This window comes from Citrus sinensis, chromosome 4 (assembly GCF_022201045.2).
Source record: "Citrus sinensis cultivar Valencia sweet orange chromosome 4, DVS_A1.0, whole genome shotgun sequence".
NCBI lineage: Eukaryota > Viridiplantae > Streptophyta > Magnoliopsida > Sapindales > Rutaceae > Citrus > Citrus sinensis.
Window position 1 is genome coordinate 8,033,649 of NC_068559.1, and position 11,875 is coordinate 8,045,523.

The 11,875-nt window shown below is 35.8% G+C and overlaps 1 non-coding gene across 1 annotated transcript; it reads left to right on the top strand.

Moving 5' to 3' along the window:
• The first annotated feature begins 11,405 nt into the window (after positions 1 to 11,405).
• LOC127901972 (small nucleolar RNA R71) lies at positions 11,406 to 11,509 on the top strand. Its single transcript, XR_008054377.1, has one exon. It is a non-coding gene; the product is annotated as a small nucleolar RNA R71 (small nucleolar RNA).
• The last annotated feature ends 366 nt before the right edge of the window (positions 11,510 to 11,875 follow it).

Below are 11,875 nucleotides of genomic sequence, written 5' to 3' on the forward strand. Positions count from 1 at the left end.
AACTCTACTTAAATAAGCTCTACTTGAAAAGCTATATCAAATGGATTAATCTTTAAAAACTCTACTAAAAAGTAATCAAATAATAAAAAAAAATTTAAAAAGAGCATATGAAATTAAAACAAGCACTTATAACTATTAGATAAGTCATGCCAAATAACTACTTAATTTATAACACTTCTAGTCCAAACTATTTACAACGAATTAATTATTCACATTCACGATAAGTAACACCCCTAAGTTTGCAATTCTTTGGAAAAACATACATCAATTTGCAATTAGGCATTCACTTAGCCGCATTTGATTCCCCAAACTTACAATGGAATCTTCACAAAATCCTCTTCAATATGGTTCGTGCATTAGTTTTCTTCTCAATTGAATGATAGAACACTCAGTTGGTACTTCTCTTATATCATACAGCCAACACTCAGTTGGTACTTCTCTTGTATCATACAGCCGGCTACCATAACTATAAAAATGGTAAATTACAAAAATGAGAATCATTTAACAATTTACGCTACTAAAACCCAAACTGAGAAATATTTGCCGTGGTTTGTAGCTTAAGGACTAGAATTGCCTTAACTGCCGTTAATATTGGCAAATAAAATGTAATTGCGGTGTCAAACTAGCTGGATCCTTATGTAATATATGTGAAGATATATGTACAATTGTATTTAATATAAAATTGAATCTCAAACTCTGATTAACTACTTGTATACTGTCCAAAATCTATTATAAAATCGGGACATCTTGTTAAATTAATTTTTTTAAAAAATTTACCAAAACTAAAATTAGCATTTAAATTCATGAAATTACTTACAAACGTCTCAAAAAAAAATCTCAAATGACCCCTACATGTTTATGAAGTGTGCAGCACAAGATTATTCCTCTCTGATTAAAAATTGAAAGATAGTGCTTTCAATCATAATTTTAGATTTTTTGTAATTTGAATATCAAAGAACTAGATTTTCTTTTATACCTTCTTTTAGAAAGTAATAACGGAGGAGTTTTTCCCTAAAAATAAAATAAAATCATGGATGAGTTAGCATTTTTGAACAATTGCCAAAAATAAAATTCAATAATTAATTGAATTTGGCATCGAGATTTACCTTTACTAATTTTTCCTAAAGAAAAAAAATGTATTTTACTTTCTCGTGGTAGAAATTAATCTAGCATATGTGAAATATATTTACTTTTAATATTCTTATAACAATTTTTACGTAAATCATTATCGTGTCATACTCTTTAACATTATTACCATGTACAATATAACCTGCTTATTGGAGAGGCAGATTAATCATTTGATGGAAGCTGAGCTACTCCCAACAATACTAAAATCTTATTATAACTTCCAAGTGTTGTGCAAATTTTAATGTACTCGCAAGCGCACGAATCGATTGTAGTATAGATTAATGGTGACGAGTGTCGATCCCACGAGGAGGTGGATTTTAATTATATGTAGAATTAATTTTGTAAATGGGTGGTTGAAATTGTGGTGGAAGTGATTTAAATTATCCTAAAATTGGAATTGAGATTCTAAAATTGGAATTGCAATGGCGAGAATAAATTGAAGAGAATTCTATTAAAATGACGTACTTGGGTATCTGGATCCGTATCAACATGCATCATGGGCTAAATAATCCTTATTAATGCCAATTAAATCATGAGGGGGGAATCCACACCTCATGAACCACGCTCTAATCAATATGGTGCTAAGGGCTTATCGTGCCAAATAATAATAATCTTGTACTAGAGGGCCGGTGAAACCAAGGCGGTACTAGACAAGATTAGTATTATTTGTTGACGAGAAGTCAAAACATCCATAAAAACTAAATTTACCAAATAAAGCTCATGACACATGTTGAGACTTCACCTTCAACCCAAGCTTGAAAGAAAATTAGCCACTCATAATTGAACTAGGGGTAAAATGGGAATTTATTAAAATACGAAGAAAATACAAGATGGAGAGGGAATTATAGAAAATGGAGTCCAAAAATGGATTCAGAGATATCAAATTAGGGGGGGGGGGAGGCCCCCTTTTTATAGATACATGGAGTAAATCATGGCCATCGGATTAAAAACAGTTTGGACGCTCAGGATTGCGCCACGTCATTAGTCAACAGTCCACGGTTTGACCACGTGGATGAATAGTAACACGGTTTGACTCGGATGAACAATAACGCGGTTTGGTTGAAAATAATCCTGTGTGATGCATGTACCGTACACGAGATTTTTCATCCACTGATATGCTGCCACGTCACCATCAACAGTACATAAGAATTTTAGCCCAACAGGATCGTGACACCTCATCAGTCAATGCCACATCATCGATCTGTCTATGTGAATAGTGTTGTGAACAGTAACGAAGTTAGTACCGTACACGTGAATAGTACCGTACATATGAATAGTGCCATTTTTCCTTTTATGCTCCTCCTAAAGTTTTCGACCGTCCTGAGTTCAAAAGTGATGTCCGTTTTGCCGTCTGATCTCTCCTTTATTGTGAAATGACTATAATGCCCCTAAAATACATAAAATACTTAATTAAAATAAAACACATGCAATTAAATCACAAGAATGTTAAATACATAAAAGTAAGGGTTGTTAGTAAGACTTGAAATGTAAAATGACGGTTTTCTCCTTTATAAATATGCATTTTCTAACACTCAACACACCCGCCAACCAGCTTATTGCTAGTCCCTAGCAAATAAAGCGAAAACAAAATTCAAATTCAAAATATTTTTTTTTTATTAGAAACACTCGTATTTATTCCGTTAGATTAATGATAGCAATCAAATAAAAGTATAAGCATTATCTCCAGTCTAAAGCAACATCACACCCACATCAACCATCCACATGAATCAGCCCAGTAGACTTTGTCATAACTACTTTCAAGAATGACATGTCAAACCCCAAAATCTCATTGGAAGTAGTGACACTCTCACAAAGAAATTAAAACCAATAAAAATAGTCATTCCAATGAATGGTAATTGAGAGAGAAAATAATAAAGAAGTGATATCACATGCTCTCACTAAGATGAAATAAATATGCCCTCAGCTTATAAATAATACGAACTCAAGTCAAACAAAAATGCTAGTCAACCCACTTTATTTATCTTCTTTTTTTTATTATTATGCATCACTACATCTTTTTAGCCCATATAACTAGCTTCTACTTCAAACTATAGTTCCCTAAAATCAAGAAGGACTTTTATTAGGACGAAACGTAGGCTAGGGACATGACTAACAAAGAAGGAAAATAAGGAAAACAAAGTGTATGTTTGAGAAAAATGCAGAGATTTTTTTTTTTTTTTGGAAGTTGCAAGGTGGATTTCACCTATTATTTTTATTTATTTATTTTTTTGAAACAAAAACTTTTGTTTTTTTTTTTTTGCATAACTTTACTGAACAACATAATTATTTACATTTTCTCAAACATAAATAGGTGATGAAACTTATAAGACATTGGGTAATACTCCAAATCGGAGTGGGTCAAGATGATAAGCTGACAAAGAAAAATGTTTTTTTTTTTTTTAGGGGCAAAAGGGTTAACTATGGATATTTGATAAAAGGGATGGCTAGAAAGGCTCAAACGGATCAAAGATGGCCTTTCCATCGTCTTTTAGGGCTCTAAATAATCTTCCATATCTACTAGTTAGATGAGCCTCCAAATGTAGCAACACACTCTTTTTTCTTTTTTTTTTATTTTACAATTTTTTTTAAGGGTTAACTCAAAAGCAATTTAGAGATCGTGTGTAAAATAATAAACTGCTAAGCTGTATAAAGAGTGGACAAAAGGGTTATTCTCCAAGAAAAATAATAGGCTCAAAAACTCACTTGGTACTTATTATGACATGTTCATTCCTTCAAGCAACTCACATTTGTCTCCGACATCAACATGTAAAGTAGCAAACATAGCGTAACATCACTTAAGACCAAAGATAATACAAATACTAAAATTTGAAATTAATCATGTCATCCAATGTTAAAACAAATCACACAATTTTTTTTTAAACAACATTCTACCCCCCAACCTATTCTAAACATGAAAGGAAAATATGCATGCAGAAATGTGAAAATGATGCATAAAAACTAATTAGAAAAGTTACACGTAAAATGATAGAAAACAAAAATGATTTTTTTTTAAGAAGATGCATTTCTAGAGGAACTACACTCCATATTCAGCCATCTTTGACTCAAAAGTTGGAAAATGTATATTTATAGAGGAGAAATTAAAAAGAAGAAAAATAAACATAAACAAATAATAAAGAAAAAGAAAATGTCTGAATTTTTTTTTTAAGTTTTTTTTTTTAATTTTTTTTAAAACGATGAAGATGCGTTTCTAGAGTCACTACACTCCATATTCAGCCATCTTCAACACAAAAAGTTAGCAACAGTTAGTTTCTACAACAAAAAATTAGTAAAAACTTAACTAAAATTCTACAATTGTCGATTATTCCCTCCCCCCAACCAGAACGAAACATTGTCCTCAATGTTTGAAATGAAAGAAGTAGAGTTTAGAAGACATCACCTGGGTGGTGCAACACAGAAAATAATATTTACAAGTGGAGAGTTAAATCTAATTTGTACTTCTTACTGCGGCTACTGTTACCATCATTATGTGGATGCTCCAACACAAAGGTCCAGGGGTCTGGCTCCGGTTTATAAGCTTGTAACAGATCAAGTAGCTCATTAGCAGTGTGAGCACAAATAAAAAGTTTTTTCACATTAGAAGGAATGAAATAGTTTTTTATTGCATGGTTAAGAAATGTGATAAAGCCATCATAAAAGTTATTGACATTTAACAAACCGATGAGTTTTTGGTGGATGTGCAGATGAGCCCAAGATGCTAGCGTGATAAGTGCTTCTAGTGTTGCAAGATCTCCTGGAAGGAAAATAAAAGCATCAGCATGATTAAGCATTTTAGTTATTCTTTCTTGCATACCTGAGACGACTAACTCTTCTCCAGTTGATGAGTCAGACGAACTGCCCAATGTTTTAAGACTCTTGGGATGATGCCTAACACTTGACTTCCTCTGATAAAAGCTGCTTCTGAGACCATTTTTGATAACCCTCGATTACCTCCTCCATACACCAAGTGTAATTTTCTCGCTGCTATGCTTCGACCAAGATCTATGGCTGCCTCAACGAACTCTTTATGTTTGCCATATGTAAATCCAGAAAGCACACAAATATTCTTGAATTGTCTATTGGGAGTAGCTGACATTGTGATACTTCTCAAAAACAATTTGTGAGTGCTTGACAAAAAAGAAATCACATTTAAGAGTCTCGGTGATAGTGGGTCATGGTTGTGTATGAGGTAATATGTCAGTGTCAAATAACGCATAAAGCACGTGGCTCGCAAGTCAAAAAGAAAACAGTAAAAAGGAAAAAGCAAACAGTAATAAAATTATTAAAGACAATAATGCAAACAATAAGACAATAGTGAAATAAAATAACAATAAAGTAAAAGGATATTTACAGGTAGTTGCGACTGTAGCTCACATCTTCCTCTGGTTTTACGTCCAGAAACGGCTTGAACGCCCTCTATGGGTCGAGGATAGGCTTCCTATCCAGTTTTCTTATAAACTGACAAACAGGGTTGTTTATAGTCAGATTCCCGAGACTATATCGTGCATGCTCTTTCTGGAATAATGGCCATAACTGGAGAATCGCTCCTTGCACATATCCACTGGGATGCGTTTCAAGAGACAAAAGGATATCATCCAATGACTCCTTATTCAAGCCATCCCTAATGAATTGAATCTTATCTTCCCTGTTATCAGACAACATTCCTAAAGAACATGGGTTTTTATTGCAACTCATTCTGGCACACTTATGACAAGCAACAGAAATTCTTCGAGCTCGTCGGTTTCTTGCATAATTTCCTTTACCACAACTAGGCATGTATGCAATAAATTTTGGAGGTAACTCACCTGCCGATCGTACTTTAGCCTCTATTAACCAACAGATGTCAGCAGGTATGTTATTCCTCATGAGTAATCGCATGCGTTCGGACCGAGCTTTATAGATCGTAAGGAGGGCATTCTGACGAAGTGAAGGGAATCGCTTGTGAAGCTTCGCTAGAATCTCGTTTCTGTCCATACCTTCGCCTCAGAATATCAGTTATTATGGGAAACTGAAGTAACCGACTTGATTGTCACGGAGTACCATTATCCGCCACTTCACCGGGGTAACAAACTAAAGCACACAAACAGAAAAATAAATTAAAACACACAAAGAAAATTAAAATCGTCCTCTTATTGAATTTACCTCAAGCTCCAACTGGATGTCGTAAACACTTCTCTCAATGTCTCTGAGTTGGCTTTCTAAACCCTCAATATAGGCTACTAACTCTGGTGGTTGTAGAGCCCAAATGAGATGTGTTTTACAAAATTGAATCTGCCTTTTGAGATGAGTTTTGACACGTTGAAGTGGTTTAAGAATGTTCAGGAGGAACGGTCTAAGTAAGGTACTCATGATTAAAAACGATAAAAGAAAACTTAATAGTTAAACAAACACACTTATGAAAAATAATTTCAATTAGCAGAAGAATAATATAAAGAAAGAAAAAAAATCAAATCAACGAAAAGAAAAAAAAAATCAATTCAAATCTGGTGGGTCACTCAAATTTATTTCGGTGTCTTCTCCATGTGGTTGGTATTCTAGATATGGCTTTAATCTTTGACCATTAACTTTAAACGTGACACCGTTCTTTGGGTCCTTAATTTCAATTGCCCCATGTGGAAAAACAGTATGAACAATAAATGGGCCAGACCAACGAGAGCATAACTTACCTGGGAATAGGTGCAAGCGAGAATTGAATAAAAGCACTTTCTGACCTGGAGTGAATGATTTTCTCATAATTTGCTTATCATGGAAGACTTTCATTCGTTGCTTGTAAATCTTGGCATTTTCGTATGCATCATTGCGAATTTCTTCAAGTTCTGCCAGCTGTAATCTTCTTTCTGAGCTGGCTTGCTGCATGTCAAAATTGAATTTCTTGATGGCCCAATATGCACGATGCTCGAGTTCCACAGGTAGGTGACAAGCTTTTCCATACACTAGCCTGTAGGGTGACATCCCAATCGGGGTCTTGAAAGCCGTTCTATATGCCCATAAGGCATCATCAAGTCTTAATGACCAATCTTTTCTGTCTGGCCTCACCATTTTTTCTAATATGTGCTTTATTTCTCGATTGGATATCTCAACTTGGCCACTAGTTTGCGGATGATATGGGGTTGCCAGTTTGTGTGTGATTGAATACTTTGTCAAAAGAGCTTTGAATGCTTTGTTACAAAAGTGGGCACCACCATCACTGATTGTTGCTCGAGGGAATCCAAAGCGTGAAACAATGTTGCTTTTCAAAAATGCTATCACCACATTGTGATCATTTGTTCTACATGGAATTGCTTCTACCCATTTCGATACGTAGTCAACAGCAACCAATATGTATTGATGGCCAAAAGAAGGGGGAAAAGGTCCTATGAAGTCGATACCCCATACATCAAAAATCTCAACCACTAAAATTGAATTTAGTGGCATCATGTTCCTTCGTGTAATGCTCCCCATTCGTTGACACCTATCACATGAAGAACAAAAAGTGTAAGCATCTCGAAATATAGTTGGCCAATAAAAACCACATTGTAAAACTTTAGTTGCTGTTTTCTTAGCACTGAAATGGCCTCCACAAGCTTGTTCATGGCAGAATGAAAGAATATTCTGAATTTCATTTTCTGGGACACATCGTCTAACAATTTGATCAGCACAATACTTGAACAAATACGGGTCATCCCAAAAGAAATTCTTTATCTCTGCAAAGAATTTAGCCTTATCTTGCTGGTCCAATGCTCTGGAAGTTTACCTGTAACAAGATAATTAACTATATCAGCATACCAAGGTAATACTTCCACATTCATTAATTGTTCATCTGGAAATGACACATTCAATATTAATGGCTCTGTAATTGTGTCAAAATGGAGACGAGAGAGGTGGTCCGCCACAACATTCTCTGTGCCTTTATTATCTTTGAATTCCAAGTCAAACTCCTGCAAAAGTAACACCCAACGAATTAGTCTAGCTTTTGCATCTTTCTTTGTGAGAAGATATTTAAGAGAGCATGATCTGTGAATATAATTATTTTACAACCAATGAGATAAGATCGAAAATTTTCCAATGCAAAAACTACTGCTAGCATTTCTTTTTCAGTAGTTGAATAGTTCAACTGTGCATCATTTAATGTCATACTAGCATAGTAAATAACGTGGGGAATTCGACCAACTCTTTGTCCTAATACTGCTCCTACTGCATAATCAGATGCATCATACATTAGCTCAAATGGTAAGCTCCAGTTTGGGGCCTGAATAATGGGTGATGATGTCAACAACTGTTTTAATTTTTCAAACGCCATAAGACATGAATCATTAAAGATAAAAGGTACATCCTTAGCAAGTAAATTGCATAAGGGTCTAGAGACTTTGCTAAAATCTTTAATAAAACGTCTATAGAAACCAGCATGCCCAAGGAAAGATCTTATTTCTCTGACTGTTTTGGGTGGAGGAAGATTAGAAATGAGATCCACCTTGGCTTTGTCAACCTCAATATCTTTGCTCGAAATGATGTGACTGAGAATAATACCTTGTTTTACCATAAAATGGCACTTCTCCCAATTTAAGACCAAGTTCTTCTCGATACATCTCTGCAAAACTAGTGTTAGATGATGTAAACATTGATCAAACGAATCACCAAAGACAGAAAAGTCATCCATAAAGACTTCAAGGAATCGTTCAACCATATCAGAAAAAATGCTCAACATGCATCGTTGAAATGTAGCAGGTGCATTACATAATCCAAATGGCATCCTCCTATATGCAAAAGTGCCAAAAGGACAAGTGAAAGTAGTTTTCTCTTGATCTTTTGGTGCTATGGGAATCTGATTATATCCTGAGTAGCCATCTAGAAAGCAATAAAATTCATGGCCTGCTAATCTATCAAGCATTTGATCAATAAATGGTAAAGGAAAATGGTCTTTACGTGTGACAGAATTCAACTTCCTATAATCAATGCATACACACCATCCTATAGTCACTCTAGTGGGTATCAATTCATTATCAGAATTGGTAACTACAGTGACTCCTGACTTTTTGGGGACCACTTGCACAGGACTGACCCATGAACTATCAGAAATGGGGTAAATGATACCTGCGTCTAATAGTTTAAGGACTTCAGTTCTAACAACTTCTTTCATATTAGGATTTAACCGACGTTGCATCTCCCTAGTAGTTTTAGCATTTTCATCAAGGTGAATATAATGCGTGCAGTCTACTGGATTTATACCTTTTATGTCTGCTATGGTCCATCCTAATGCTCCTTTGTGCTTTTTTAAAACATCCAACAACTTACCTTTTTGTTCGTTATTTAGGGATGATGATATGATTACCGGCAGAGTACTTTCTTCTCCCAAAAATGCATATTCCAGAGTGTTGGGTAATGGTTTGAGCTCGAGTTTTGGTGGTGATTCTGATGATGGGATGAGTTTCTTCTCTGATGGTGCTAGTTGCTCAACTCTTGACTTCCATTTATTAGTGTCCATAGATGGTGCTGAGTCAAGCAGGGTGTTGACCTCATCGACCGATCTGTCAATATCAAAATCCAAACCAAAGTGAGTTAAACATGTTTGTAAAGGATCATCACTAAGGTTTGAAACAAAAGTATCATCAACTAATGCTTCAATTAAATCCACATCAACAATTCCATCATCTGCACTGTGAGGTTGTTTGGCAATGTTGAAGATGTTCAGCTCCATAGTCATGTTGCCGAAGAACAACTGCATATTTCCAGTCCTGCATTGAATGTGAGCATCCGCAGTTGCCAAGAAAGGTCTGCCTAGAATAATGGGGATATGCTTCCTTGAATCATGTATTGGTTGAGTGTCAATTACAATGAAATCAACAGGAAAATAAAACTTGTCTACCTAGATAAGCACGTCCTCCACAATACCACGAGGTATTTTTGTGGACCGATCTACAAGTTGTAACACCACTGGAGTTGGGTGTAATTCTCCAAGTTCAAGTTTCACAAATACTGAATAAGGCAACAAATTTACACTAGCTCTTAAATCCAACAAAGCATTCTCAATTGTGTGGTTCCCTATGCTACATGAAATAGTAGGGGAGCCTGGTTCTTTGCATTTTAAAGGAATTTTATGTTGGAGGAGAGAACTAACGTTTTCTGTTAAAAATGCCTTCTTTTGAACATGCATATTTCTCTTTTTAGTACAAAAGTCTTTAAGAAACTTGGCATAAGATGGAACTTGTTTAATAGCATCAAGTAAAGGGATGTTAACACTTACCTGTTTGAAGATTTCAAGAATCCCACCTGTGGATTTTCCATTTTTGCCTTTAGCTAACCTATGAGGAAATGGAGCTTTCGGAACGTATTCTCGTGGGTTGGTTTCTTCTTTCTCCTCCGGTGATGACTCCTCAACATTCACAGGTACAATTTGATTTTCTTTTGTCACCGGCATCTCCACTTTGTTGTTGACTTCTTTTCCTTTTCGCAAGGTCATGACTGCTTTGACCTCTCCATGCTGCTGTGGTGAACTAGTACTTGCTTCATGTACTCCTTTAGGATTAGGCACTGGTTGACTTGGAAATTTGCCTTTCTCAACAGTCATTGCCAAGGTCTGAACTGAAGAAGCAAGTTGTCCCACCATCTTCTCGAGGCTTGAAACTGATTGAGCTTGTGAGTTGAAGCCTGCTCTTAACTCATTTCGTAGTCCATCAATGGTGCGGTTCTGTTGCTCAATCGTAGAGTGAGTAAGATTCTTGAGATTTTGGAATGAATCCTCCCATGGCCTGGGTTGAGAGAAATTCTGGTTCTGATTGTATGGTCTAAATGGTGGCTGAGAGGCTTGAGGAATTTGAGGAATTTGTTGCATTGGTAGAGCTGGAGCTGCTGGTCCATTCTGTTGGAGTCCTTGAGACCATGAAAAATTGGGGTGGTCTCTCCATCCAGGGTTATATGTGTTGGAGTATGGGTTGTAATTAGATGGTTTTCTCATTACACCTATGGCATTGGCTTGATCTGAGTATGAGTCATTGTCATGTGGCTCTGTTGATTTAGTAGTCGATAACGATGCTATTTGTCGAGAGAGACCTTCAATTATCGCTTTGACTTCTTTAATTTCTGAACTTGACTCGCCAATGTGAACCTCATTTACTCCCTTAATTCTTCTAGTATTCCTGAGTGATCGACTCCGTTGTTAGGAATTATCCGCTTGTCGCTGGAAGAATTCCCAAATCTCTTATGCGCTTTTTGACATTAGCTCTCCTCCACTTGTTGCCATTAGCCATTCTTGCACATTCGGCAATAATCCCTCCAAAAAGTATTGGCATTGGTGCCATTTCTCGTACCCATGATGTGGACACTTCAAGAGTAGCCCATTGAATCACTCCCATGTTTCGAAAAATTGCTCGTCTTCTCTCTGTGTAAACTCTGAAATTTCCCTGCGAATAGCATTGGTTTTATGCATTGGGAAATATTTATTCAAAAATTTAGTTACCATTTGTTCCCATGATGCAATGCTATTAGCAGGTAAAGTATTTAACCATGAACGAGCTTTATCATTTAAAGAAAATGGGAATAATCTGAGTTTAACATCATCGTCTGAAAATTTAAAAGTTTGACAAATAGCATGAAAATCATTCAGATGATTATATGGATCCTCATTTTCTAGGCCATAAAATGTTGGAAGACAATTTAGCACACTAGGTTTTAGTTCAAAACTCCTAGCAGCTACATTTGGGTATCTTATGCATGATGTGCTCAAATTAGCTAAGGGACTAAAATAGTCCTTAAATGGCCTCTCCTGTAGTGCTTG